The sequence below is a fragment of the Pygocentrus nattereri genome, chromosome 16 (assembly GCF_015220715.1).
Source record: "Pygocentrus nattereri isolate fPygNat1 chromosome 16, fPygNat1.pri, whole genome shotgun sequence".
Taxonomy (NCBI): domain Eukaryota; kingdom Metazoa; phylum Chordata; class Actinopteri; order Characiformes; family Serrasalmidae; genus Pygocentrus; species Pygocentrus nattereri.
In genome coordinates this window covers 24,947,686-24,973,487 of record NC_051226.1, presented here as the reverse complement: position 1 = coordinate 24,973,487, position 25,802 = coordinate 24,947,686, and the positions used below count along the sequence as shown (strand labels likewise).

The window sequence follows — 25,802 nt, the reverse complement described above, 5'->3', positions numbered from 1 at the left end:
TCTCTGAAGTGTTTCAGCTGGAGTTGACACAGCCACAACCTCCTTCTATCCACCCCACCCCTCTACCCAATCCCCTCATGCTCTCTGCATTGACTAAAGGGCTTTTCTAACAAATTCAACTCTAAACCCACCACTAAAAAACACCTGTTCACTCACACTGATATATCACAATGAGCTGCCCATTCTGATACATGGAGAAGAGGCAGCATGGATGGATTGGAATGCAGTGATTAATACACCATCTATTACAGCTTTAGGCAGAGCTTATTCCTGGCTTATAAACATATTAAGCCATAGAGGTTGTAGTTATCATCAATGATAATAACAACATGTCACATTAATGATAAAAAAGCTGAAAAATGATTTTGGAAGTGCAGATTCTTAACTTTCAATTGACACCAAGTTTGTATGCAGAACAGTAATCATTGTGTGAATCTTGTTTTGCACAAGAACACACTTTACATGCTTCTGACATCAAAAGAAATGAGAAAACTCAGAACTGCAGACTCACAATTGTCAATACAGAAGGCAAATCAAATAATGTAACATAATGAAGTAAGTAATCCATTAACTGAACAAGGAGAATCCATTAACTGAACAAAAAGGAGAGCAAGAGTCTGCCTGGAGGATGACAGGAGCTGAAACCATTGACTGTATATGCAAAAGCTTGAACATTCCTGAGCAAATTACATGTTTTGTTACTCCAGTAAAAATGAGTCAACAAATCCTTTTCAAGGAGCAAATCTGAATATTGCATGTTTTGCCATTTTTAATGAACAATTTTCATTTCATTCATATTAAAAAATTCAACTAATAATCTTTCTCCAATATGTTAGATGAAGAAAATGAACAGCAGCTGTGCATTGAAACGTGTGGGGATGTGTTAACTTACTTTTACTTCTTTGGACAGGGGCGCTCATACTTTTGCATACGACTGTGTGTGATAACTGCAAATGAGATTTTTCACCAAACTATAAGTTTATTCAACCGGTGTGATGCATTACTGATGAGCCAGGAAAGAGTGAACATGCAGTCTTGTGAGAAGTTTTGTGCAAAAGGAGATTAGCTTGCATTACAAACAACTGGGGAAGACTCAGCAAGCCAAAGCCTATCCGCTGGCATAATCTGACATTCGTCTCCTTTAAAAGGAGCTGGGATATCTGATGGTGTCTAGTAGGAACTGCAGAGATACTTTCAAATACAGAGCTTCTTCAGAGATTTTTTTCCATTTTTAAAGCTTGTGGGATTCTTTGGGGAGCCTTTGTGAGCGGCGCCTCGAAAATGAATCTCAGTCGGCTAGAGCAAAGCAAAGAAGTGAATTTGCTCAAACATATCCAAAGCTAAGCACGAGACAGCGGCGAACTCCCCAGCGCCGCACTGAGAAAGGGAATAGCGAAATGACCTCTGTTGAAACATGTCAAACCACGTCTCCCACGCATGCTGTGTGTGAAAACATGCTCAGGCGTACGCCACCGCCAGCTTGTTTGAAGAAGCGGATAGTGTGCCTTGGATTCCCTCTGTGGCGTTTTCCTATTTACAGCATCGGAGGGCAGCGTGCTCTAAAGATGTGTTTTATCCTCACGCTTTCATGCTTGACATTGTCAAACACTGACTAATGTATATATCATCAGCATCATATGAAAACCTTGTGAAAAATCACATTCCCCAATCAAAGTACATCAGCCAAGACATCTTGGTAGACATAAGTTTGCTTTTCACAGACTTCAAAATGATCAAACGTCTGTGTTTCACTGCCACATTTAATGTTGCATCAAATATTCTCTTAAAAAAGGTGCTACAAAGGTTCTTTGAGCGATGCCACAGATGAACTACTTTTGGTTTCCTAAAGAGTTTGTAGATGAAATGTGTCAGTAAGAAGAACCTTTTAAAGAACATTCCAGTAATGTACCGATTCCAAAATACTAATTAACGTTACAACAGCAAAGAACTTACCTCTGGTTTGATGAGGCTCTGAGCACCGCATGGATATAATGGACTTTGTACAAGTCTTGCGTGTTATTTAACCAAAATCTTGGAAGAGCATGTGATGAAATCAAAATAATGGAACTTGCAGTTCTAGTTCTTGTTCATTTCCCATCAGCTGGAACCGCCATAATAAATACAATGAACAATTAAATTGTTGTTTGGTGATTTTAAAGAATCTAATTTGGCTAATTAGCTGTATTGCTTGCTATGAAATGAGAACTGCCTGTTTTTGAAAGCTGGAAAATGCTTTTCCATTATGTACTTGGTATGTTTGACATTACAGCCCCAAACACAAGACTTTACCATTATTACCAACGTTTTGTCTGTTTAGTTTGCATTACAGTTACTTAAACTGAGCTGCTTCCACGCTAACTGGATGAGAGATATACGCCTGGAAGTACAGCAAACATTTATGTTTACAAATATTCGGATTTGGTCTGTGCCAATTTAAGGCTTCACATTGTGTAGAGGTTCTTTAAACTTTAAAAAAGTTCTTCACAAACACATCTCATCCCTAAAGGTTGGCACTGCGCAAAGAACCCTTTTAGGCACATTTATATATAGCTTGCCAGTAAACATGTTTTGCCTTTTAAAATACTAAACAACAACAAAAAATATAAATAAGCCAGTGAGGTCAAAGATAGCATGTCAATGACTACTAGTGGCACTACATCATTAATGCATTTTCCTAGTTTGAACCTTCTAAGTGTCTGTAGTTCCAGCCTGAAACCCTCCTGTTTGCAAGTGGTATGTTGCTATGATTGACTCTGTGAAGGCAGGCCTCTTGTTCAAATGCATGCTTTTAAATGGAAAGTTCCACTGATTGCTGTCTTGATAAAGCTATTTACGAAGCTGTGAATTTGTTTATTGCTGGAGCACACTGAGTATGAAGTACCATTTACAAGTAAAATTTGCTACTGATGCCAGCAATATCAGGGGGGAGAGAAACTAGCAAAAGCAAATAGCAAAGTGGAAAGCTCAAGTTCCCCTTAAAACAAAACAATGTAGCACTATGAGAGTGAGAGTGCCAGCCAGATGACATCTTTTTTAGGGAAGGTCTTGATTATTTCAGCATGACAATGTCAAACCACATTCTGCATGTATTAAAACAGCACTGCTCTGTAGTAAAGTCCAGTTGCTAAAGAGGTCTGCCTGCAGTCCAGACACCTGTTACCCATTGGGAACGTTTTGTGCATTATGAAATGAAAAATACTGCAAATGAAGCCCTGAATTGTAGAGCAGCTGAAATCCTATGTCAGCAAGAACAGGAAAACATTTCACTCTCAAAACTACAACTATACTCTTAAATTCCCAAAAAGTTTACAAAGTTTGTTAAAACTGAAGAGGTGATGAATAGTAAACATGCCACCATACCAACTTTTTTGGAACGTGGCGTTGACATCGAATTCAAAATGGGCATATATTTAAAAAAAAAAAAACAACAGTATAATTTCTCAGTTTCAACACTGGATATGTTGTCTTTGTAGTATTTTCCTTTAAAAATATGGTGTACTGAATTTCCATGTCATTGCATTCTATTTTTAGATTAATATGAGTTTGTAAATAAGATCAATTGCAATTAACTATTTCAGTCATCTGACATCCCAAGGTGAAGGTAGGGTTACATCAGGGATCAGCTTTGAGCCCCTTCTTGTTTGCAATGGTGATGGACAGGTTGACAGATGCGGTCAGGCAGGAGCCTCTATGGACCATGATGTTTGCAGATGACATTGTAATCTGTGGTGAGAGTAGCGAGCAGGTGGAAGAGAATTTGGAGAGGTGGAGGTTTGCACTGGAGAGGAGAGGAATGAAGGTCAGTAGAGACAAGACAGAATACATGTGTGTGAATGAGAGGGAGGCAGGTGGAAAGGTGAAGATGCAAGGAGTAGAGGTCGTAAAGGTGGATGACTTCAAATATCTTGTGTCAACCATCCAGAGCAATGGACAGTGTAGAAAAGAGGTGAAGAAGAGGGTGCAGGCAGGATGGAGTGGGTGGAGACGGGTGTCAGGGCTGATGTGTGACAGAAGGATAGCCACAAGAGTGAAAGGGATGGTTTACAAGACAGTAGTGCATCCTGATGTATGGTTTGGAGACTGTGGCTCTGTCTAAAAGACAGGAGGCTGAGTTGGAGGTGATGAAGATGCTGAGATTTTCGTTGGGAGTGACAAGGCTGGACAAGATTAGAAATGAGCAGATCAGAGGGACAGTGAAGGTGGAGCAGTTTGGAGATAAAGCCAGAGAGGCCAGGTTGAGATGGTTTGGACATGTGTTGAGGAGGAATAGTGGATATATTGGTCAAAGAATGTTGGAGATGGAGCTGCCGGGTAGAAGGAGCAGAGGTAGACCTCAGAGAAGGTTTATGGATGTAGTGAAGGTGGACATGGAGATGGTTGGTGTAAAAGTAGAGGAGGCAATGGATAGGGCAAGATGGAGGCAGATGATCCGCTGTGGCAACCCCTAAAGGGAGCAGCCGAAAGAAGAAGAAGAAGTCATCTGACAGCCCTAAAATAAACATAAATATGATAAAGCAGAATAGGAATGTTTAGTTTTTTATGTACTGATATCTTAGTGGAATAAAGTTTTGGTTCCTGGTGAGTATGTATTTTTTAAAATTCCACCTGAAGCACCTAATTTAATAAAATTAATGATTGATTAGCAGAAGCAGGTATTTGATGGTAAGAGAAAATATTGAGCTTCTTCAAGAAAAGCTTTTCAAATAGTTAAGCAAACACATTTATTCCAGTGAAGTTGGGACATAAGTAGAAACTGAATACGATGATTTGCAAATCCTTTTCAATCTATATTCAATTGAAAACACCACAAAGACAAGATATTTAATGTTCAAATGGATAAACTTTATTGTTTTTTGCCAATATGCACTCATTTTGAATTTGATGCCTGCAACACGTTCTGAAGAAGTTGGGACAGGGGTATGTTTACCACTGTGTTACATCATCTTTCCTTTAAACAACACTCAATAAGCGTTTGTGAACTGAGGACACTAATTGTTGGAGCTTTGTAGGTGGAATTCTTTCCCATTCTCGCTTGATGTACAACTTCAGTTGCTCTACAGTCCGAGGTCTCCGTTGTCGTATTTTGCGCTTCATAATGCGCCACACATTTTCAATGGGAGACAGGTCTGGACTGCAGGCAGGCCAGTCTAGTACCTGCACTCTTTTACTACGAAGCCACGCTGTTGTAACACATGCAGAATGTGGCTTGGCATTGTCTTGCTGAAATCAGCAGGGATGTCCCTGAAAAAGACATTGCTTGGATGGCAGCAGATGTTGCTCCAAAACCTGTATGTACCTTTCAGCATTAATGATGCCTTCACAGATGTGCAAGTTACCCATGCCATGGGCACTAACACACCCCCACACCATCAGAGATGCTGGCTTTTGAACTTTGTGCTGATAACAATCCAGACAGTCCTTTTCCTCTTCAGCCCGGAGGACACGACGTCCATGATTTCCAAAAACAATTTGAAATGTGGATTCGTCAGACCACAGGACACTTTTCCACTTCGCGTCAGTCCATCTCAGGTGAGCTCAGGCCCAGAGAAGCCTGCAGTGTTTCTGGGTGTTGTTTTCACTTTGCATGGCAGAGTTTTAACTTGCACTTGTAGACGGAGCGACAAACTGTGTTCACTGACAGTGGTTTTCTGAAGTGTTCCTGAGCCCATGCGGTAATATCCGTTACAGAATGATGTCGGTTTTTAATGCAGGGATCGAAGGTCATGGGCATTCAATGTTGGTTTCCTGCCTTGCCTCTTACTTGCAGAGATTTCTCCAGAGTCTCTGAATCTGAATCCATAATCTGATGATATTATGGACTGTAGATGATGAAATCCCTATATTCCTTGCAATTGCACATGGAGAAATGTTGTTCTTAAACTGTTGGACTATTTGCTCATGCAGTTGTTCACAAAGTGGTGAACCTCACCCCATCCTTGCTTGTGAAGGACCGAGCCTTTCAGGGATGCTCCCTTTATACCCAATCATGACACTCACCTGTTTCCAATTAACCTTTTCACCTGTGGAATGTTCCAAACAGGTGTTTTTTGAGCATTCCTCAACTTTCCCAGTCTTTTATTGCCCCTGTCCCAACTTCTTTGGAACGTGTTGCAGGTATCAAATTCAAAATCAGTGAATATTTGCATAAAACAATAAAGTTTATCTGTTTGAACATTAAATATCGTGACTTTGTAGTGTATTCAATTGAATATAGGTTGAAAAGGATTTGCAAATCATCATATTCTGTTTTTATTTATGTTTTACACAACATCCCAACTTTATTAGAACTGGGGTTGTACTTGTTCTAATCATTTTTTCTAACAAATACTCTGTCTGATGCCTGAGACATTGTTTTACGATAGTGTTGAGAACCATACTATATTGCCAAAAGTATTCGCTTGTCTACCTTCACACGCATATGAACTTGAGTGACATCCCATTCTTAATCCATATGGTTTAATATGATGTTGGCCCACCCTTTGCAGCTATAACAGCTTCAACTCTTGTGGGAAGGCTTTCCACAAGGTTTAGGAGTGTGTATATGGGAATTTTTGACCATTCTTTCAGAAGTACATTTGTGAGGTCAGACACTGGTGCTGGATGAGAAGGCCTGGCTCACAGTCTCCTCTAATTCATCCCAAATGTGTTCTGTCGGGTTGAGGTCAGGACTCTGTGCAGGCCAGTCAAGTTCTTCCCCACCAAACTCACTCATCCATGTTTTTATGGACCTTGCTTTGTGCACTGGTGTGCAGTCCTGTTGGAACAGGAAGGGGCCATTCGCTAAACTGTTCTCACAAAGTTGGGAGCATGAAATTGTCCAAATTCTCTTGGTTTGCTGAAGCAATAAGAGTTCCTTTTACTGGAACTAAAGGTCCGAGCCCGAACTCCTGAAAAACAACACCACACCATAATCCTCCCTCCACCAAACTTTACACGCGGCACAGTGCAGTCAGACAAGTACCATTCTCCTGGCAACCACCAAACCCAGACTCAAACTACAAAATATACAGACACACCTTGCTAGAGATTCCATCTGTGGTGCACACAACGCATCCGTGCAGCTCACTTGTATCGTTCAGGCTACTATCTGAACTAATTCAAGTGGGCTTTTGATGGCTTGAGGTTGGAACTGGCCTTTGTTTCCTGGTCAGGGCTTCAGTGCCCATTTCTTGGAATTGGAAGACAGAGCAAGAAAGCAATAGAGAGAGACAGAGAGAGAGAGAGATAGATAGAGAGAGAGAGAGAGAGAGAGAGAGAGAGAGAAAGAGAGAAAGGAGGAGAGAGAGAAGTGGGGGGGGAGGGGGCAGAATGATAGTCTGTGTGATCTGTGCAGATCCAAAGGAGTGAAGGATTACTCTGGCCATTTACAGGCTGTCAGCAGGAGAGGCTGACCCCTCAGTTCTGTTGTAAACATCTGACTGTGGAGGGTAAAGTCAGATTTTGTAGCATACATGAATTCATGTGCTCACAACAACAGTTGGCTCTCCGTGCTATGACAGGAGAGATGGAATGCCAAGCACGAATAAGGTCAGGGCAGCTGGCTGGCTAAATATTGCCAGTTGCCACCCCTCAGTTCACGGTTCAGTGGCCTCTCTATCGCCTACGAACAAAACGGCTCTTTAGCACTCTAACACTGAACTGGATTCTAAACCCATTCGGCGGGATTCGGCAGCAGGTTAAAAGAGAAGTTAACTCTTAGAAGTGGCAGTTATACTGGAGGTGCAACTTAAACAAGGAGAGACTGCTAAGGATTATATATAGAAAAACTTCTGAACATTTAACATGCTGTGATCTGTGAGTAATGTACATAAACACAGCAGTTATGTATGTTACTCACAGATCACAGCATGTTAAATACCTCTACACCTTATTCCACAACCCTGCCTCATGTCCAGAAATGTGTGCTGTGTTGGTGCTGCACTGTCCTGTTTATTGTGTCTAATGTCTGTTTAATTTATCACATCTATTGTACTGTTTCTAGCTTAAGTTTTAGTTTCCACAATATGTCTGCACATTCACACTTTGTACTTTATTCCTTGTTTGAACCATGTTTAAATAAGAGATTTGTGATTGTGTATCTCCATTTTTGTCGTTTTTCAGTTTTTGACATTATTTGAAAATAACTGTTGTTCTTCACTTTACAGGTGAAGTTCATCATGAATGGACAAAAGAAATGGTCCAAAATGACTAGAAAAAAAAGTCTGGTTCCATTGACTTGCATTAAAAGTAATGCATGTTTTTCCCTCTCCTGTAAATTTGCCATTTTGGAGGCGCACGGTTTTGTCCCGACAGCAGTGACATATTGAAAAGTGGGTCTTCTTTGACGTCACTCAAAGAACCCTTTTTGGTGCCAGTTTAATGGTTCTTCTCATTTACATAAACATTTCTCCAAAGAATCATCCACCGAAAGATCTTTTGGGGACCAAAAGTGGCCCTTTTGGTATTTTTAAAGACTGTACTGTTAAAACAACAAAGAAATAAAAGAGGAATACGAGACAATCAACAGCTCAAAGTACTTGAGCAATATCACACAACTAATGTGTAATTTCATCATGCCAGGCAGCCAAACCGTAAAGTAGACCAAAGCTGACTGTGTGTGGGGTTTCTTTTCCCTTCAAAACAGGACCAATATTCACTGTCACTTTGTTCCATTTCAAAGTGCACACACACACAGCCTCACTGTTACTCCGGTCAATGCATCCCCCTCAAGTATTTGCCAAATGAGATCACAGTTAGCCTAGACTGAGCCTCAAATGACCCTTGTTTTAATGTCCTTTCAAACAGTGCCTGCTCCCCACTGCAAGAAAGCTTACGAAATGGACTCAGAGTGGATTGAAATGGGAAGTGAAGGGAGGAAAAACACGTTCAGTTCCTTACCGTTTGATGTTTTGCTGCGTTAAATCCTCAGTCTTGGAGACGTTGAGTGAATCCGGTGTGTGACGGCCTATTTTTAGAGTTTCCTTCCTAAACCGTATATGGTGGTCTCCACCTCCGCATGCTAATTTGCCTGGCATAACAACAGAGTGAGGCCGAACTCAGCTGTCTGGAGTTATCACCATGCTTCAGTGTGCAGCCAGACTCTCTGACTGGGCCACTTGGTTATTTAAAGGTCCTTATTATATAACAGGTCTTCCTCTACCACTGCCAGTCTTTCCTCCTAATAACACCGCAAAAGCTGTCGGCACGGTCATTACAATTGACCCTCTAACTCACTCGCTCTGTGTTTATTAAAAACCCTGGAAGAGAGGAAAATGGTCAATGTATCATGTATCAGGCAGTTTTGGTGCTTTTAAATCGTGAATAGATCTTTTTTTTCTGAGTTTAACTTTATTAAAATTCTAAACTTTCACTAAATTTGCTGTTATTTCACCATAACAGCACGTTTTTTTCCCCACAAACATTGTCTCACTCTGCTGAGACACCTCTGCTAAGCAATGACTTTGAAAGCCATTTGATTGTTTTTACTTCTTACTTTGCACACAAACAGAAAATGGATACTTTTAAGATTACATTTGAAGATGAAACCAAATGGGCTGTAAGATGCTTTACAGACGTGTCTGGAACAAAAAAACAATATTGATCTAGTAAAATTGTATAAAACTGAGCTAAATTTGATATTTCAACAGTTTTATGGCTCAGTCCGATTTGGTCAGACTCTGAAGATGAGACTACACGTTTGGCGAATGGTATTCAGTTCATTTCTGGCTAATTCCAGGTTTAGGTGTTCTTCTGTCACAGCTGCTGACTGAAAAGCTTGCTCAGCGGTAATGACAGTTTCGGAAGCGTAAGTAGGTGGAGAACAAACTGCCGGCTGTGCAGCGATTGAGCGTAGTTCAGTGCCCTGACCTAGCATCAAGCTGCTTGTTAAGGAACTGTATAACTGCTAACATTAAGACATATTAAATGCTACATTGCCCCGTGACCCTGAGGGAGAAGTGGATTAGAAAATGGATGGATGGATGGATGGATGGATGGATGGATGGATGGATGGATGGATGGATGGATGGATAAATGCCATAATGACGACCAACTTTATATATTCCTTACTTTATTTAATTGTTGTATAAAAGAAATAGAACACTCAAGGTTATGTATCATCACAAATAACAACGGCTGTGATGATATTTTGCAATAACCCACTCCCTCTTGTGTTCTATTGCTCAAACGTTATTTAAAAAGATCTTTAAAGAACCAAGTAGAAGTTCTCTATCAAAAAGAAGAGCATTTAACCAGACAAAGAACCGTTACAAGAGTCATATCCTATATTTTTTCTTTCTTATTTTTTTCCCTTGAGATCTACTAATAAAGTTTGTGTGGTTTTCTGTACCAAAAATTCATTTTTAATAACCATTTTCCAACCTGTCTTGATGTCTTACAATTAAACAGGCTGTTTTTGTTACTGTGCCTAAGACTGACATTATGTAAAGGATCTCTTGATCTTATTGTGCCTCAATCAAAAAATGTATATACACAGTGCCCTCCATGAATATTGGCATGTCTGGTAAACATGAGCAAAACAGACTGTATAAATGATTTTTCTGTTGATCCTTCTGATCTTTCTTTCAAAACATTAACAGCAGTATAAACGCTTTTCATGAAATAAATATTTTTCTCATATCTGTGTGTGCCACAGTCATTAGCACCACATTTAATACATCGCAAAGACTCCCTTTGCAAAGCTAACAGCTCTGACTTTTCTCCTATAAGGCTTAAAGAGACTGGAAAACATATGGTAAAAGATCTGAGACCATTCCTCTAGACAGAACCACTCCAGATCGTTCAGATTCCAAGGTCAACAGTGTGGACTGTCCTCTTCAGCTCATCCCACAGGTTTTCTATGGGGTTTAGGTCTGGGGACTGTGGTGCCCATTGAAAAACCTTAATACTGTGGTCAGTGAACCATTTTTGGTTCATTTTGAGGTGTGCTTTGGATCATTATCCTGCTGGAAGCTTTAAACTATAGCCCAGGTAGAGCTTTCTGGCTGAGGCACTCAGGCTTTGATTTAATATCTGCTGAAACTCTATGGAGTCCATGATACCATGCATCTGAATAAACTGTCCTGGATCTTTGGAAGCGTAATAGCCCCACAACATCACAGATGCACCAGCACACTTTACAGTGGGGACGAGGTAGTTTTCTGTGTGGCTATATTTGTGTCCATGCCAAACATACCTACTTACCTACTAGTGTTTGTGGCCATCTGACCAAAGAACATGGTCCCACTGAAAGTTCCAGTAAAATTTGGTTCTGATCATCACCACAATAAAGAAAACTTCACATCAAACAATGACTTGATTTTAGACCCAACCATTGAACAATGTAGGAATTTCTCCTTTAAGCTTCTTTGTATATCATCTCATCATGCTTAATGCCTGTACCCGCTGACAGCTCTGTGAATATTACAGGTGTAAATCAAGAACGAAAAGGCTAAAGAAGTACAATATAGAAACAAATATAAGTTAATATGCTGTACCAGCTTTAAAGGGGTTGAGCATCATGGGAGCACAACAGAACAGAGCATAGGCCATCACTGGCAACCATGCATTAGCACAAGATGACCCCGTGAACCCATGTTTGCTGTTTATTGCGAGTAAAGCAATAGTGATGTCTGAAGAACCCTGAAGGAGCGGTTGACATTTTTAGTCTCGGTATCATACAGGGTTTCACACTGTTAATCCTGGAAGAAGACTCCACTGTCTGGGGAAAGCCAAGTCCTGCCCCGGAGAACTCCCTCTCTGTAGTTAAGAACATTAATGAAGGTTCTTAGGTTAAAAGGTTTCACTACAAGCAGCTGTAGGGTCATCTAAAGAGCCGCTGCAATTTCTCTGCCGTGAGCTTTTTCTATCACTCCACGGTTTCCATGGTTTTAGTTTATCTCACACAGTGTCCACTGTCTCCTCAGCAGTCTGCTCTCCGCTTCCAAAGCAAAGTAATCAAGATTCAGTTCAAAGAGACTCTGCATTTCAGAACTCAAATGTGTTGGAAGGTAGACAACATTCAGATATCTGCATATCTGAATGCATTTTAAACTGCCAGATGAGGACAGATCTGGTATTTTCTAATGCTATGCTATGAAATGCAGCCTTAAAATGACATTTTTTTCTTCCAAGCATTCTGCATAATTGAATCAAATTAGAAAAATCTGAGTCATTATGTTCTCTACAGCACACCGTTTCACAAAAAACTGCTTTCAAAGACTCAAAATGATGCAGAAATTTTGAAAAATTGGCAGAATTTCCCTTTGACCACCCATTCTGCAAATTACATCTAACATGGCATGCAATTAACAAAAAGGTCCTTCGGCTACACTGCTGATGAAAAGTTTGGAAACACTGTCTTGCTGCAGATACATGAATAAAAACAATGCTAGTACTGTACCACTCTACAGGTTTCAAATCATTTGTAAGGAGCTGTAAAAATAAAGGTAGTATAAACCTGCCAGGATGAGAACAGACTTGGAATCTGCTACAAAATACAGTCTTAAAGGGTAACTCCACTCAGTTTTTCAGGTACTACATAATTCATCTAAATTCAAAAGAGATCAGTCGGTAACGTTCTCTACAATGCACTATTGCACATTAAACCACTCCGAATGACACATCTCAGTAACTTAATTCTGTAGAGAAATCTGTTGAATTCCCTTTAATCACAGACTCAGCAAACTATATCTAATATTTCCTTCTCTGTGTTTTAATATTTCATACTAAGGGTAAAACTTTGTTCTCTGTTCATTTTGCTCTTTTGTTATTGTTTGTTATCCAGGGTCAAACAGAATAGGATGGGTTCCCCTTTTGAGTCTTGGTTCCTCTCAAGGTTTTTCCGTGCCACTGGTGCCACTGGTGCCACTGGTTTGCTCATCGGGGCTGGGACCCAGATTTTTCTGTAAAGCTGCTTTGGGATTTTGTCTGTTGTAAAAAGCACTATAAATATATATAAAACCTTAGATAGACTTGACTACCATGGTATGCTATTATCATGATTTTTTCTATTCTACTGCTAGACTACTATTGAAAAGTTCAGATCACTGTTTCCAAAAATACATTTTTCCTCAAATACAGATTGAGAGACCTTGATTGGAGCCCAGTCCAGTGTTCACTGGGTAGAAGGCAGGAAACACCCTTATGTTTGGTGCATATATAAGCAAAACCATGCTATTAAACAATGTATTGCAAAGATAAATGGCTTTAAAGAATGTGCTTAGGTGCCCAGACTTTTGCACAGTACTGTACATGAACTGTGGCAATTATTTCAAACTATCAGAAGGACCTGTAAGAAATAAAGACATTTTCAACTGTCAGGCGAGGACAGTCTTTATCTTCTAATGCTAGCTATGAAAGACATCCTTATAGGGTAATTTCACCAAATTATCTAAATCTCTGTCAGTAGGTTCCTCTGCAATGCACCATTTCACATCAGACCACTCTGAATGACTTTGTTTATAGCTCTATATCATCTATAATGATGCTGATACTCTTCGTACAACAGTGTGGGTTTAAAATAATTTGTAGGATCATCTAAAAAATCAAGACTTTTTAAATTGCTAGTTACAGAGAGGGCCAATAACTAGCATGAAGATGAATTTTCCTATGATACACCACCACTCAAAAGCAAGGAATCACTCCGGAATATCATGTTCAGTAATACAGGATACTAAACCAGTGTTGTTGCACATTAATGTATAAAATGATTCTGCTATTCTGATTTGGGTGATTTCATAAAGAAATTTCAGAAAAAGAACAGAGGCCATAATTATAGCATCTTGCCTATCTATAAGTCTAATATCTAGATCTAAGTCTAAGTTATGAACATAATAGCAATGGTTATTAATGTGACAAGTGCTTCCAAACTTCTGCACAGCAATGTATCTGTTCTAGCACATTCAGCAAACGCTGTGGGCCAGGTCAGCGATAGCAGTCAGAGTTGCTGGCCCTCATCTCGGTATTACAACTCTGTAGCTGCAGGCAGAGGAGTAAAGGCTGGTGTCTATAATTCAATGAGCCAGTCCCTGCCTGCATGTTCCCTCCAGCCAGAACTGACAATTAAAAGCAGGGGGACAGTGTCTATCCAGTAAGACAGATATGAGGAAAATGGATACCCCAGGCGCCAAAAAGAGGTGGGCCAAAAAGATAGCACATGGCTCATGTGCACATGAAATATGAGAATGGTTCACATCTCATTTGCTTTCCATGTGACAAAAAATTAATCAAACATGAATTAGACATGGATGGCTCATGAACAGAATGGTTCTCAGCTGTATAGCATGAGCGAACAGTGAACAGCATAGTGCAGTCAGTATTTATGTAGTTAAACTTATTCTGACCATTTTCCCATCTGAAATGAGGCACAAAGGTACAGTATCCACCTGCACATTTTAAAAATTCCCCTGTTGGTGCTGTTTAAAGAGGGATTCCACCCTCAAAATGTACAGATCTTTCAATGGTTGAGACATAAACAAAGCCACTTGGAGTTTATTAGTCAGTTTCTCAACAGTGGTGATAGGAAGCAAGGGTTTTAATATCTACAACGTAAATTTAGTCATTCAATATATTATTCACGATTCCATGTGGCACTCTAATTCCATATGGCACGATTTGTTAGCTCTTGGTAGAGCAGTTTTGACAGCCATCTGTAAACTGTTCAAGGCCATAGCTTTAACATTTGTCAGGCACCCATTGCACCCAGTGACCTATCTAATCAAAGCTGAAGTCACGATTCCATTTGCCTTTGCTCACCAACCCCTGCATAATCCACCTGGGCAAACAGTTTGGACAGCAAAACAAAGGGTTTGGCAAAATGCTTTGAAAAAGTAACAATGGCTTAATACTATGTGGTGAATTTGATCTTATTAATTCTATAGTCGTAACATTAATTTCTATTATATTGGTTGTTATACTATTTAGATCCTGGTTGAGTTTACTCTGTGGGGCCACGGTGTTTCAGTCAAGTTGATGCAGGAGGCATCTGGACAGGAAAGGGGCCCCCTGAATGATAACAATGCCATATATGGGATTAGATGACCAGGGCCATTCTGGAGAGAATGTATGTTAAATATCTAATATGGCTTGAGAGGAGCCATACATCGAACTGAGGCTGTCTTAACAGAAACCAGATGTGGGCTGCAGGTATAAACAGATGTCCACAGCAGGTATAAAACCAGGAGCTGAAATGTATGTGGCAGAGACTATTGGCTCTTCTCTCCAAGCTGTTTCGCGAAGGCTTGTTTGTGACTTCGACCTCTCAAGGCTAATAAACATCTTTTTATGCAAGAGACGGGTGTCACCGAAGAGTTTGTTCCTACACCTTCACAGTATCGCTACTAAAGAAACCACAACTAAAAACACTCTCTAAAACTTATTCAGCAACATATTCCATTACAATACTTAAAAAGGTAGCATATTCAAGATGCATCTTCATAAAGGACATGGAAAAAAACTCTGTAATTTTTGTATAATTCACACAGTTCCTTGCTTGTTACTAGTGACAATCTTGGTAATGTAACTCTCCAGGTATGGTTAATGGAAAATGTAATTATTTGAATAAATAAAATAAATGAAATACGACATACTCAATGTTACTTTGTGTCTGTTCATTTGCTTCAGTCTATTGATGCTCCCATAATCCCACTGCCTTTTTGTGACCTAAACCAATGATTCGCCACATCCCAATAACAAATCTGGCAAATCTGACTATAAAGCAGGCAGATTTTCAGTTAATGATAGCCTATGTATGTAACGTGCCAAAATGCATGCAGGAGTCCAGTACAATACCAAAGCCAGGCTTATCACTTGTAAACGTGCACTACTGAAGAGACTGTCCAGTTCAGACCAATGTTCAGATTAATAACTGGCTCATCACAGTGATTTATCAGTCTACTCAGGCTTCAGTGTTTGTAAAGAAGCCATTTTCTGAGTTCTTTTGTAGAGTAACAGTAGTGCTGATTGACAGTGTTTCTTTCAGTGATGGTATTTTTTAAATATTGTGTTCTAAAGGTCTTCTCATACAAATGTAAAAAGGAACTATTCTGAAAAATGCCTTTACAAAATGTAACTGACTGAATATACGTGTTGTCTTTATTCTGAATCAGTATTCCCAACTCTTGTATTCTGTTACATCCCAACCATGGCCAAACATGGGACTTTCATTCCTGCAACATCAGTATTTAAGCAATGTGCTTCAAATGATTAAAAAATAAATAAAATCAAACTAACATGCTGTCAGAAGCTTAATTTTAAAAAATTATAACTCAGCATTACATGTAGGTTGCTGTGGGCAGTGGATCAACTGCAGTCAGGGGGAGGTTTCAGAACAAAATGAGGCAGTGATTAGGACAAATCACAGTCAGATCTCAGAACAAATGACATGGTAATTAGGACCAGTCACAGTCAACTGAGACCCTGATTAGGAGTCATGATCCGCATGCAGTGTACACCACATCATACAAACACAAACCACAAACCTTCACATTGTTTTGGCCACTTTTCCTTGGTCTTCTTTGAAACATACTGCTGGCTTTGTTCAAGAAATCTGTTTCCATTGTGTTTTTTTGCATTTCTCCTCTACTGAAAACCAAATAAAACAACTCTTCCTCTATACTCAAGCATAAAACATCTTTTGCAACATTTAGAAATTTTCTATCCAGGTGTTTTATGCATATTTTCTAAATTTAAGTGCGAGAGTTGGATGGAAACTTTTATATGACTATCTGTGATTTGCATAGTCCTTCTTGTTGGTAATTTCCTTCAGGATTAATACAGTTACTATATTTCTGTCTGTCTGAACATGATCCTTAGTTACACATCCTTTTATTGGATGTGTTGCCATTGGCAGATGGTATCTGTTTTGCTCAGGAGCAATGTAGCATCTGTATGTGATCGCTCTGTTAACAAACAGTGCCAAATATTGTGTCTGATATTGTCTTTTTAAGCTAAAATTCACAAACACAGACAAAAAAGTCCCCCCTAAGGCTATTATCTTTCACTTATTCTTTGCTGCTGTGTGCATCTGTTTATGAGGAAAATATGTCTAAATGTAGGTCCAATATATTTCCATCCTACATTATGTCTTTTTTCCCATTTTCTTTTCCATGCCAGGCTTCATACGAAAGAAAAAAAAAAAAGCTGAAGTCCTGGAGCAGAGCCCGTAGCTCTGCTGATTCGGTTATTCTTTGCTGTCAGCTGTCACGGCTACTGTGAGAACTGGAGGTGATATCAGGTGGGCTTTTGTCAACCAAGGATGCCTAACGAGGCCTAGCCCGTCAGATTTGATTTATCCAACACATAGACGCAATTGGCACGGCTTTCTGCGTCCACGTCTTGTTTTTCTCTGCCCAGTTCCCTTCCGACGGCCATCCTTGATTGAGAGACAGAAAAAAAAAAAGAGCGGTGGAGCTTTTAATCATGCAGCCAGTTGTCGAGGGCACATCAAAAACATCCACACCGTTCTCCCTCCCAGTCTGAAGATAAACATGATATTAAAGGAGATTATGTTTATTACAGGTGTAGATAATCCATGCTTAGATTTGCAGGGCTTTGACAGTGGCGTTGGCTTTTTGGGCATCTATGTATTTCACGCCTCATACTACCACAATCATTTATATGAGATGCTATCTGCTCTCAGGGATATTTGCTGCGGATTAGAATATGAAAAATGGAATGCAGCAGGAAGCCGACGCCAAGGCCCTCGTGTTTATGGCTGTGGCACTAAGGGAAGGAAAGAAATATGAAAGTCACCATGTTGACTCTATCCCTGTCGGCCATGTCACTTCTCAGCCTTCCGCTATTTCCACAGACATGAAAAAACAAGATAATAAAAAGCCCAGGAAAAGACTCTCTCAGCTGACTCAGTAACGCCTCACTGGTGGGACAGTCTATTGTGTTCCCATGATTTCATATCAGCATTTATTTTTAGTATTAACCTCTAAGACTTGAAGCTTAATCAATTAAATGTCAAGGTGTATTATCCAGTAACTCCCATGAACTTTTCAGTATCTATGTCATATGGGATGTAATGACAAGAAAGAGAAATGCAAGCGTGGACACACTGATGGGTTATGCTAGCTTTACGATACATAATGTAAAACCAGCTGCAACTCATGAGAAACGTATTTGAAACTCAGCCACAACAGCTGCTATCTTCTCACATTAAACAACTGATCACCATGTGACTACGTCAAACCATCCATTCGAATGACAGATTTCGATTGACACATCATGTATAATATATATATAATTCTTTTGGAAAAACATTGCTGGTAGCCAGATAGCTTAACCAGCTAGTTTGCCAGTCAGCCAGCGAATGTTAACGTGACTTAACATTCCCAGCATTTGTTCTGCTTTACTGGCCAGCCTTATTAAGATTAAGATTAAGTGACCCTTATTAGTCCCACAATGGGGAAATTTCACCTCTGCAATCTAACCCATCCGTGCAGTGAAACACCACAAACACACTAATGGACACACACTAGGGGGCAGTGAGCTCCTTGCCCGGAGCGTTAAGAAGCCCTACCCATCCGCAAGGCTGGTTCCCTAACCTCCAGCCCATGACAGCCCCCTAGATTATAGTAAAATCTAGCTAGGCATTTAAAAATGAAGGTCAAATAACACACCACACATGACTTTATACAGCCAACACATTACAATGGGTTATATGAAAAATATTTGAACATTTGAAGTTGCATATGATTTGCGTTTATTTTTTCATTTCTTAGTGTAACTGTCCAGTTACACATGCAGTTGCAACTAGCTGCATTAAAGCGTCTCCATATTACTATATACTATAAAGCCAGACTAAGTGTTTCAGGGGTTTATTTTATAGGGGTGAAGTAAATGCTCCATTTTGTGTGAGAGAACGTCAAACATGTGCACTGATCCATTCTCACTCCTAAAACATTCTGCTAGACTCATAACTTCCAGATGCTGACCATGCATGTAATTTGCAGAGTGTCATAATATGTTGGCATGTATATCAATAATTGCTTTCTAACAGTTTAGCTTTGCCTCATCCAAAGTTAATGGGCATGCAAATTGAGCCTAATAAACACTTCAAAGTGTTCATTAAAGCCTCATCTAACCGAAATGCAGCAAGGCCATATTTTATTCATCAGTGCACCAACAACATAGCCTAAACTTGATGTTTATGAAAGTCTTACTTAAAGGCGCAGTTAAGAAGTGTTCGACTAACACAGAGCCCGAAATTTCAGAAAATATACAAGGATGAAGGCTAATAGCATTTTGTTGTTCTAAAATACGCAGATAATTAGTGTTCTAAATTTCACAGTTAGGTCTAGCAATGAGTGGAACTGCATAATTACATAGGTACATAATGAACTACATTTACATTCAAGTTATGTTCTGTATCGAAAGGTTTTGCTCTGACTTTTTTGGTTTGTTTCAATGTCAAAAAATTGGCAAAAATGAAAGCAACATTAACTTGTTTTATTTGATTGGTTATATGTAATTGTTTACTATTTATATAATTAAACCTCAAAAAAAAATTTACCTCACACTGATGTAGTTTTGAAGTTGGACATTTAAAAGGTATAATCTTCAGCTGCAATGGACCATTAATTTCACACAATTTGGATTTCTAAATCTCTGATTGTGGCCTTAACATTGCTTTGCCGTTCTATGAACAAGCTCCACACTAAATGACAATAAAATGCCACATCACGCATTCACGCTGGGCCTGCTAGCATGGCGCTCTGACCATGCAGTGCTCGGTGCGTTGCTGTCTTATAGAACGAAAGCTAATAATATCCTGCGCTGATGCCCTCTGGATGAGCGATGGCACTCCCGGCTCTGGGGGAGGGGGCTGCCCTCTCTCTGGATCCAAAGGGTCCTGCAGAGCGCTGTAATTTGTTTCACACCAAGTAATTAAGCATCCTCAGCGAGGCCTGATCAATGGGACTCAGCAGCTGCAGAGCTTTCAGAGATGGAGTTCAAACTGTTTGGAATCACCTGACATATCAATAACAGTTACTTTTTTATTCAGTGTTAATTTATACAGTGTAGATTGACACATTACATGACTATTACACATTACATTTTTGGATTATTTTAGATTTCAAGCTTTGGGAACAAGAAGACATTTTTTATTAATACTACACTGTTTATAGTATTTTATTTATAGCAATTTATATCAGCCTTGAGATTTCATGCCTCAAGTACAATACATTCTGGATGACTTCATTCTCAGTGCTATAAAGCTTTCTCAGCATCCTACAAATTAGTTGAAACCTATGAACTTCAAATACTCATCAAATCAGAATCATTTGCACATAATTACAAATGACCTTTTCACTTTGAGATGATAGCTCATCCTTTTCCACACACAGCTTGCATTAGTCTTTAGCCCTTCATTAGCAGTACCTTCTAGCCAACAGTGATCCTGTGGTCCCTTCTGTGCACTGGTTTAATTAGTCCAAACATTTGTTTGTCAAGCAGTTGCGTCTCTATAGATAAGCCTTTTGGAGAGAGCGCTATTCAACATTCATGGTTTTAGTTAGTTATTCCTGAATTTTGTTTGAAACCAGTAGTAAGTGTGCTATGCATTTGCCAACTGCTACTCCATGGTAGTTAAGTGTTCTGTGATAGCAGTGGTGGACAGTAACTAAGTAAGTGTAATTTATTCCTGTACTTAAGTACTTTTTTCATGTATCTGTTCTTTACTGAAGTATTTCCATTTTTTTACTCCACTACATTATGTGAAATCTGTTGCTCCTTTTGGCTTATGTGTGTTTAAAAATGAGTGACAGAGTATTTTCACCTAAAATGAGTTCATAAAGCAAGAGTCCTGTTACAAAAATAGTAACAGGACATTAGAGTCCTAATTAATCTTTTAGTACTTTTACTTTTGATACTTAAGTACATTTGGAGGCACACACTTTTGTACTTTTTGTACATGGTTTATGTACTTTGTCCACCACTGTGTGATGGTCATATTTACATGTCAGATAAATGGCCCTTTTCCATTAGAGAAAAATCAGTGTATAGCAGAAAAACCTCTGTTCTCTAGTTTGTTCTCTAGTTTGTACATTAAACACAAAGTTTAATGTACTGACATTTACATGAAGATCTTTACTGCAGCTCAGTTCATGGTTCATCCATGAACTGAAACGTTGACATTGGGCAGTCAATTGGGCTAAACCACTATACTGTAACTACAGCTATGACCTTCAGTTACTGACAGTCAGCTCTCAAGTAATATGATAAATAAGATGAATGAAAGCATCCTGGATATGTTGTTGATCCAGTGACATTTGGGAGTTTGGAGGTAAGACATAAATACTAAGCTAGACTATGGGCTGCTTTGACATTTACATTGATCTCAGACTTCTGAGTTGTGTTTTTTGTGCATATGCGAACACATCAAACTCAGACAACTCTAAACAGACTCCACTCAAATCACCATCCAGGGTGGTCTCAGTACAGTTGTTCATTTGTGGATCATTTTGCAATCCGTTTAATTTATGACTTGTGAAAATCAAATGGCCCTAGTTTGCTTCACGTTTTGCTTTACAGGTGAAGAAGCCAAAGGCTTACTGTACATACACAGCCAAAATCTTGCATTATTTAGTACAGCTGTGTCCAATCTTATATACCATGAGCTGGTGTAGCCGCAGGTTCCAACATTTATTCTAACAAATCAGGAGCTCACATGATCAGCTATTGAGAGACTGAGACCAACTGATTAAACCAGTGGAATCAGGTGTGCTCCTGTGCTTTATTTGAATGAATATCTGCAGCCACACCAGCCCTTTGTGGATAAGATTGGACAATCTTGACTTACTGTGTAGAAACAAACTACTCAGGAGAATGCCTGCCCGCAGCTGTGTGATCTCCTGAAGAGACAGCAGCACTAGCAAATAAAAGTGATAACGTACAAAAGGCTGCGACAATATAAAATACAGCACAATAAAATGCAGTGGACAAATAAAAAAATGATTTGTTGTTAATAGTAATCAAGGTAAACAACTCTTCTGCTAAGCAATGTAATTCATCAGTAAAACAAATTGATGATTCCATGAATAACCTGTGTATTTATTCCAAGAATTCTGTGTATACTAAGTAGTCTACAAATGCTTAAAACATAGTTCAGCCATGTTCCCAATGAATTATCCATCAAAGTAAAAAGAATAAGCCTAAATTAAATGCATATGCATGATAACATGAGAGCATATAGAGATTATAGAGAAATTAAGGATACGTGTTCCTTGTATGATGAACAAACAACACTACCTTTAATTTAGTGTCTAATCTCGAGTGAGTTCTGGATTAGTGGCACGATCAACTTCAGAACATTCAGAAATGACACAGAGTGCATCATGACGTTGACTGGTCACAATACAGTGACAACACAGACAGAAAATGTATCAAGTTTCATCTTAAAATCGGACCTTATTTGTCTGTGTTTGATTAGACCTGTGATCAATCAGTGTACCCACACAGATTAAAGAAATAACTTATACATATTTCAAATGAATGTTTCTGTTCCATAACATCTGAGCATGATGGTGATTGTCATTTTGTTTTCTAGTATAATATGGTTCAAGTACTAGCAGACTGTTTCCACTGATTGAGAGAGCAGAGGCTGGCTGCAATAGATGGGCTACAGTCAGTAACTATAAACATGCAAAGTTAAGTACAAGTAATTCATTTTTTCAGGACATATTTCTGAGTAGATTAATTAAATAATCCATTTGCATAAGGAAGTTTAAAGTCAAAGGAATCCAAAAGGGAAAATTTTTTTTTCCAAAAGTGTTGAGAAAATGTGACTCCTAACAACCACACAAGACTGGTAGACCATCAAAACTGTCACCATCTGTAACGTGTGATCAGAAAGCAGACACTCGCAGTTAGAAAACACAAGTGAAGTGAACGGGCAAATCCGATCGGAGTCCACAAAACAAGTGGTGGGTTAAGAACATGAATCCAACAAACCAGGCAGAAGTACAAAAGGGCACATCCAAAAAAACAGAGTCAATGAAAAAACAAGCAGAAGGTCAGTAACATGATAAACACCAGTAAAGAAAATGCTCAGCAGTTTCAGAGGGAAAGCAACACCTTGCAACTAGTCTTAGTTAAAGCCTGGGCTTATATACTAATCTAACAAGTCATATGACAAATACACAGCTAAAGATATTTAGTAATCAGGTGAATTTGAACAGTGATAGGATGAGGACCATTCTGGAGTCATGTGACTTTGCTGAGGAGTCTGGGTAATGGAGTTCGATTTGTAAAAGCGAGGGAAATAGTTCCACCTCTTGATTCCCCAGTGGATTCGGGGAATGCAGCTCTTGTCCATCTGAGGACTGGCAGAATGCATGACACCATCAGATAAACAGTATTTAAAACATTGAGCTTTGAGAGAAAATCAAGCTCCACTCTTTCAATGTCGTGAATGTCTTGCTTCTCATTTTGGCGTTCATGTTAACAGGTCAGAGTTTTCACACAGCCTGCACAGGCAGAGTGGTAGAGCATTTCAGATGCAGCGTGGTATTTATAGAACAGACGGGGTGCTGATTTTTTCAGTATTGTAAAATACAGTAAAAAACTGTAAAAATAAGTAAAATTAAACAAAATCCCAAATAAATACTTCAAAAACACATTTTTAAATTCAGGATGTTAACAACTGAAATACTAGTTAAACATTCCGTGCTACATAGAGATTTCCCAGTTGGTCTACCAGGCTTGAAATGACTGCCCCATCTGAAGTCAGAATGCTGTTTAGAGTAAACAAATGTACCATGCTCTTTTATGAATTATATTTTATATTATAAAGTGACTGATTTGACTGTTTATTTATTTGTAAAAATGTCAGTAGAACTTTCTAGTTGTACCACTCGTTTGTGAATCTTCATACTTCATGCTGACTTGGACTTTAAACTAAATTAAACTCTACACCTTAATTATATTTCTTAAAAGAAATGTCTGAACAATCCATTTAGTGACTAACGAAACAATCATCATGCCACCAATTTTTTTTTTTTTTGGTGAAAATTTTAGCTAATTTTGAGCAGTACTCAAAAACACTGGCCAGTACATGACTAGTAAAACACAGCTTGAATGGCTGTATACACATAAAAACATAATATTCTTCATTGAAACACACACAAAAAAAATTTACTCAATTGAAGAAAATGTACAGAAATTTTGGTAGCGACATTTCTAGCTGCTGCATACTGACTTTTAGACTTTTGGACACATTTGCAATTCGACAGAATGGTCCATGTTTGAATCGGCAGTGAGTGCAAGCTTTAGCAGTAACTCTGCTGTGATGCTTTTGCATTGTATATGAAGTATGTATGAAACAAGTCTAAGATTATACTAAAGATGTGGAACAATATCTCTGTAGTTTTCTCTGAAAACTGAAAAGTGCGCAAACTAAATACTGAAAAAATATTTTAAATTTAGTTGGTTTAGCCTTTTCTGTCTTTTCTGTTTTCCTAGCACTGAAAAATTGTACTTAACGGTCATCTGAAAATTAAATAGTCTCTGGTCTGTGGACAGTACTGTATATTAAGACAAATAGGTGTAGCTACACGGCAGATGGACCTAATAAACTGGCAGCTCAATGTGCATTATTGAAAATAATGATTTGAAACTTTCAAAAGTAAAGGCAAACTTTATGACAGCGTATGCTGAAGAGGACTTAATGAGTATAAGGAGGGGAGACAGAGAGAAAGAGAGATAGAAAACAGGGCACACTAAAGAACACTTTCTGCTGTTCTGGTCCGCTGCGTTCCTAACAGGAGGGAGGGAGATAGGCCTGCTTTGCTCTGGCCCTCATTTCTGACGATGTCCCATCAGTGCCCTGCTCGTGGGAGAAACCCAGCTTTAAATTTTTTCCTCAGCTTCATAATGCATGATGAACATGCATAAATCACACACAAAAATGACAAACCCCAGGTCACTTAAAATAGGCCACACTGCTTTTTGTTTTCTTCAGATGATCACTGAGCACTGTGCATATTTCACAATCCTGTTGTCCCAATAGATTTTTAGTTACTTGCATGTGATGATTGAAAGGCCTGCTAGTTGCTAAGGTAGCTGAAGTGAGAATGGTTCAGTATCAGTTACAGGATGAACCCAAGGCCAAATCGAGCCATGCTGAGGGATTAAGTGCAAATAGCTGCCTCTGGACACTTGATGTCAAAAAAGATTTCAATCACAGAGCCTCCTGTGGGGCCATACAGCGAAGCTGGATTCATGGGTTAGCGAGCTAAGTGGCTCAATCTAAGGCCTTCAGTAGAACACAAAGCAACTTTGTCCTCCTCGAACCGGCGCTATCAGGAAATAGCTTGCTAACCCAGGAATCTGGCTTTGTGACATACAGAAACCTCAGGAGAAGCCAAACAAGTGAATAGACAAAAAAAGAAGAATGTCAGAACAGAGTGATCTACACAGTTAAAAACAAATCTGTTCCTGAGGACAAAGCCATAGAAGAACCAGTGGTTCAGTTTATATTTAAAGTGGTTCTCATGTGTCCTGCACTGTACTAACAGTATGCAGAAGAGACTTTTCTTTAATACAGTGGAAAACTTGTTTTTCACGATTGTGATTTTGTCAATAAACCTGGGTGACCATATTTTAGTGTTTTATGGCTACTCTAAATAAATAGATCTGCTGTTTGTGCTGTCACATTTCAAATCTGCTGTCAAACTGCTTGATCAAAAAAGGTAGGACAACTATATAACACATTTGAGACAAATCACTGAGCTTGTCTTGCCGCTATGGTACAACAGCCTCTTATCACAAATTCTGAGATTTTTTTTCTAACATCTGATTTTTAAAGTGTTCCTATA

The 25,802-nt window shown here is 39.1% G+C and overlaps 1 protein-coding gene across 1 annotated transcript in view; it reads right to left on the bottom strand.

The window, feature by feature from the left end:
- sgcd (sarcoglycan, delta (dystrophin-associated glycoprotein)) overlaps nt 1–8,976 on the bottom strand; it is a 260,353-nt gene extending 251,377 nt beyond the window's left edge. The window contains exon 1 of the mRNA XM_017705158.2: nt 8,878–8,976. The gene's annotated coding sequence lies outside the window, so the exon portion shown is untranslated. The remainder of the gene's footprint in view (nt 1–8,877) is intronic.
- Nucleotides 8,977–25,802: the final 16,826 nt, after the last annotated feature.